The sequence below is a fragment of the Scleropages formosus genome, chromosome 7 (genome assembly GCF_900964775.1).
Source record: "Scleropages formosus chromosome 7, fSclFor1.1, whole genome shotgun sequence".
NCBI classification, from domain to species: Eukaryota; Metazoa; Chordata; class Actinopteri; order Osteoglossiformes; family Osteoglossidae; genus Scleropages; species Scleropages formosus.
In genome coordinates, this window is record NC_041812.1 from 29,375,951 (window position 1) to 29,381,305 (window position 5,355).

The window sequence follows — 5,355 nt, forward strand, 5'->3', positions numbered from 1 at the left end:
AATGGGAAATGTCCAAATTCGACATCGTGTTCAAGCCTGTGTCTAACTACACCTGTATTATGCGATTCAATAAAATGTTTAGTATTTACGGAATAACCACATCACTTGAAATGCGGGGCTGCGAGTATAAAGCCCTGGTGTTTTCACAAAATGTCTACCAATTAAAAGTGAGCAATGCTGCAGAAAACAGTGCAAAGTGCACGTGAATCAAGGACCTCACTTTTGTCGCTGAGTGACAGGCAGGCATCCTCGGTGGTGCAATCCTGAGTAGTAGAGCACTGTCCAGTGAAACCCGTACACTTGTAGCAACGAAGACCAGAGACTGAAAGATAAAAACAAACTTTCATGAGCTCCTCGGACTCGTCCCTTACGACGACGGAACCACGTGTTCATGCTTCAGTGTCTGCCCAAACATGGCATCTTTGTGGGGAAAAACAGGCATGGGGTGGAGGGAACAGTAAATGGTACAGTGTTACATGGCAACACACAAACACTTTCCACATGGTTAAAAACATTAGATTTCTGTAAGTTTCTCTTAACACGTTGCTTATGGCACAAACACACATTACAGGTACCACACATGTTAAGGACTTGTAGCCTGATGGTTGCCAGGTTAAACCCCACTCCCTGCTACTGCTGTAATACCCATGATCAAGAGACTTACCCTGAATTGCTCCAGGAAAATACCCAGCTGTATGGATCAAATACTGTGCGTCACTTTGGACAAAAATGTCAGCTAAGCAATTCGTTAGTAACAATTTTATAAGTAATACTTTTTTGCTTCTCTGCTGACACTTCTTAGGACTTGAACCAGCAACCTTCAGGTTACGAGTCCCAGATCATAATCACTAAACCACCTACACAGACAGCCTAAAAAAACCATAATCTGATATTTACTACAGCCAGCTGTTCAAGCAGAAACTTTTTACTCACCCAGACTAAAAGTCAATAAAGAGAATAGCAGACAAATACCCAGGTACTTCATTTTGGACACCTCCCTTCAGCTTCAGCTTTCTTGAAAACAATACAAAAACATATTGTAACTTTCTCACTGCATGCAGGTTGCAAAAGGTACAAGTATCTCACATGTTGAAGCATGGGGGGGACCACAAAAGTATGAAGACAGAGTAAGGATTCACTGCTTCACTTAACACCATTTAAACCATCTTCAAAGAATCATTAAAGATATTTTAGTAAGAGCCTCACTGAAAGGTCTGTCTTGGATAAAGCAGTAATACATAGAATTTCATTCATCTTCCTTAATATACTTTAGGCACACTGAAAAACAGACAACTGTATACATACTTTAAGAACACTTGTTCCTCTGCATTTTTATGTTCTACAGTGTTTATTTGTAGTGGAGTGAACACAAGCTATGTTTACATTCAATAAGGAGGAGAGCTGTTACCATGGACACCAAAGTGGAGATAAGTGGTAGGAAGATCAGGACTGTTCCACATTGTACATGAATTAGTCAAAATCCAGCCATTCCCTGCTATATATCTCAGTTCCGTTCTGGCCGAACGGTCAGATCTCAAAATGGACGCAAGTCAGATGTATGTTAGCATGGCACATAAAAGTCACATACCTATAACATCCTTTCCTATTATGAGTCTCATTTCTTTAAACCAGCTTTGTCATTTTACACGATCCTGTAATTTTACCTTTTGAGATGCTTTAGTGCATCACTTTTTTTTTTTTATGTTATGCAAGTTTTATCATGATCATCTCATTTTTCACCAGTTTTATGAATTGACTTTTAAAATCACTACAGTTTATTAAACAAAAATATTTGGTTCTTATGACTTGGTAAGCACAGAATTATATCATTCTTTAGTTTCTATTATTTTAAATTACTTTATGGAAATTATATCAGCAACATTGCATTTGTTTATTGTGGTAAAGAATACAGTTCATAGAAATATAAAATGCATTGAAAAATACATGTTATGCAATACAAAAAAACATATCAAATTTTTCATTAGGGCATTTGATTCCTTAGGTGCATTTTTACTTTGCTGTGGGTTGTCAGTCTTCATCTCCATGGCTTGAGGGGCAAGTAACATGTTTGAAGAACCATCCTTAAATTTGCTTGGATTTGCTGCTTTCCCCCCTTGTAGATTTGACAATGGCAATTTAAAGCTTCCTGAATTTGTCGATCAATCTCAGCAAAACTTTCCACATTCTGGTCCATGCTTTCCAAATCAGCAAGGGCTTTATTCACTTCTGAAAACATTTGCCAGCCGCTTTACAGTGAACTTCTGTGGCTCCTCTTTCCTCCTCTGCAACTTACTTTATTTGGAAAAAAAAAAAAAAAAAAAAAAAAAAAAAAAAAAAAAAAAAAAAAAAAAAAAAAAAAAAAACTTTGTTGGTCAGTTCCTTCCATTAAAAAGGAATCTAATGACTCTTCCACTTCCAATTCAATTGATTTTGCGTGTTTCACAACTCATCTAAGTTTGAGAAGTGCATTCTCTTTATCAAAGCCTTTAAAGTGTGTGCATGTAACATGAGACATTTTCCCCCAAATTTCATTCGTGCATTTTTCAAGTCACATCCTCCCATCCTGCTGCAACATTCCTGATGCACTCAAGTATACTGCAACGTTTCAGTATCCATTGCCGCAATGGCTTGTGCAAATGTTGATTGAAAGTAATAAGCTTTAAAAGATGCTATTGCTCCTCGAGCCATCGGCTGAATGACAGAAGTGTTCGGTGCCAAATATTTATCACTTTAACATCAGGATGAAGGTCATCCAGATGACGGGGATGATCAGGGCCATTGTCTAAGATTAATAAAATCTTAAACGGGATACTATTTGCCAAGAAATATTCCTGAACAGTGGGAACAAAGTCTACAAATCAGTCGTGAAACAAAGTCCGAATCATCCTGAATTTGGAGTTGGCTTGGTAGCGGACAGGCAGGGTGTGCTTATTAATTCAATAATGATTTAATCCAACGCAAAGACTTGTTAGATTTATTTGAATGACATGCACTTAACGAATGACAAGAGATGCTGTGATGTATCCAATGCCGGGATATCGCCCAACGGTCACTATCATACGCACTCAGTCATTAGCACTGGTGGATGTCTGACCAAGTGTAATCTTTATTTTGTAAGATCTACACATTTTTTGATCATATGCACAGATTGTCTTAAGTCACAGGTTGTAAGTAGGAGAGAGGTCCTATTTTTATACATCTCTTCTCATGCAGTGACACAGAGCACTGAACACAGGAATAAGGCAAAGAAACTAATACAAGAGAGGCAGGTAGAGACTAATCTTGCTGTTGACATTATTGTACTTCATGAGTGTGCAGTCCTCACAAGAGGGATACGCAATGTTACAGATCGCGATTTATCGCGAGAAGTGACTGGCATTAGGAAAAATGCCAAGATCGGCGCAAGGTATACATGGTCATATCATACTTGGATTAGTCCTTTAGCCACTCCTGCAATGTATCACTAATGTTTATATACATCTAAAAACTACTAAGGTGGTGATTAGGGTTCGACGATATTCTGGTGAGCGTCGGTCCATATGGTGAGGGAAACTAACTGTACTTAAGAGTCACATTTGCAGCTGTGTGTCTTTCTCCTAACGTAATGCACAAACTGTTTTCTAGTAGATGTTTTAGAGGAAAAGCGCCTGCCAACGAATAAATGTAGACTACTAACAGGCTCTCGCTCTCAGTCATACCTGAACAATGAGTAACTGGCTCATATTGTTTTACCTTCAGCTCATGCCTTTGGAGAAAGCTACATTGCAGTTATTTAGCCATTTATACAGCTTGGTGACAATACTGCAGTAATGCAGGGTAGCTGAGATTCGAACGTGCGCCCTTTGGCTCCAGAAGTAGGTGCCAAGCCCTCCGATACCTACCCGTGATAGGCCCACACAAGCAAGGCCTTTCCTGTTTAAAGTAACTCCTTCCCCAACACTCAAGACAGCTACAAGTACTTATTTGCAGTGGGATAAAGTTACTCAATGACAAAACCTCGTTTAAAAGTTAACAGTGTAACACCCATACAGACGACTTTTTAGCGCGAAATCTGCAGCTCAGTCCTAAGCCGTAAGCGCAGTTACGCCCAATATTCCTCAGCTCACTTCTATTATCGACTGCGCAACAACGTCCTCAGCTTCGGGCTGCTGGACAGAAAAGGCGGGAGTTCCTGCACGCGAGTCATGGTGGCGCGTTCGAGACTGAGCTCGAAGGAAGACGATGGGCACGCCTCACCGCGCGCGGGCTCTCCCTTCGGACATACGCTCGAAGCCGCCTCCCTACAGAGTTCGCGCGTTGTGAGGCGTGCGTGCGCGCGCGCGCGCGCGCTCTGCACCGCCTCATGTTTATCCACCGACGACGCGGACGTAACTCGCCGCTGCGATCCCGTAACCTTTCTTTAACCCGAGAACTTGTCTATACAATAAATATGACCTCATGAAAATCATGAGGTTGCACTGGAAATATCCACAAGCCGGTCGTGCACATCAGTACAATACGGACTGATTTCCTCGACAACAAAAGAGTCGCGCGAAACGGAGACACGTACAATATTATACTCACACGCTACTACCAGCCTAAACGTCTTCACCCTCGTTGTCTGACCGAAAATAAAGGTGCAGCGGCGTACTGTTATTTATAGGCGATCCCTCACGACGCGACGGTCACGAGGAGGGGCAAGAGCCCGCGTAGCATACGTCACAGAAAGTGGGGAGGGGCTCGACAGTGACTTGCATGCTGACAAATGAAATATTTGAAAAGGGGTGGAGGGGCGAAGTTTGCTGGAAAGTCTCTTACCGATTATGCGCTCCAGTAAAGGAAATGTGAGGTCAGCGGAAGACAGGGTTGCCAGCCGTCCCGTATTTTAACCTTTAACACTTTCACATAACACTTTTTAAAATATTATTACATATATTTATTGCATACAAAAACTTCGCAGTTCGCATAAAAGTGTAAAAGAAAACAAATCGCAAAAACAGAGCTGTGTTGCGTATGAGTCCGACTGTCACTGGCCGTTGGTTCGTTGCTACGTTACCTGGATGATACATTTGACAGTGGGGGGGTCAAGGGGAACAACCCCCCCCACACGAGAGGGTCAAGGCATGTAGCTACTAGATGACTACATGTCTTCATGGCTACTAATTGACTACGTGGAGAGGATATTCTCCATAATGAAAAACAAGTGGAGGGACTCTGGGAACTCATGAAAACGTGAGCTGCTTGTGACCATGAACAAATTCCATGTAGGCAATTTGACAAAACTGTATTTCAGGACAAGGAAATTCTTGCTGCTGTGACAAATGAGAAGAAGTTAAGTACTCATGTAAAAAATAAGGAGGATCTAAGAAGAAGGAA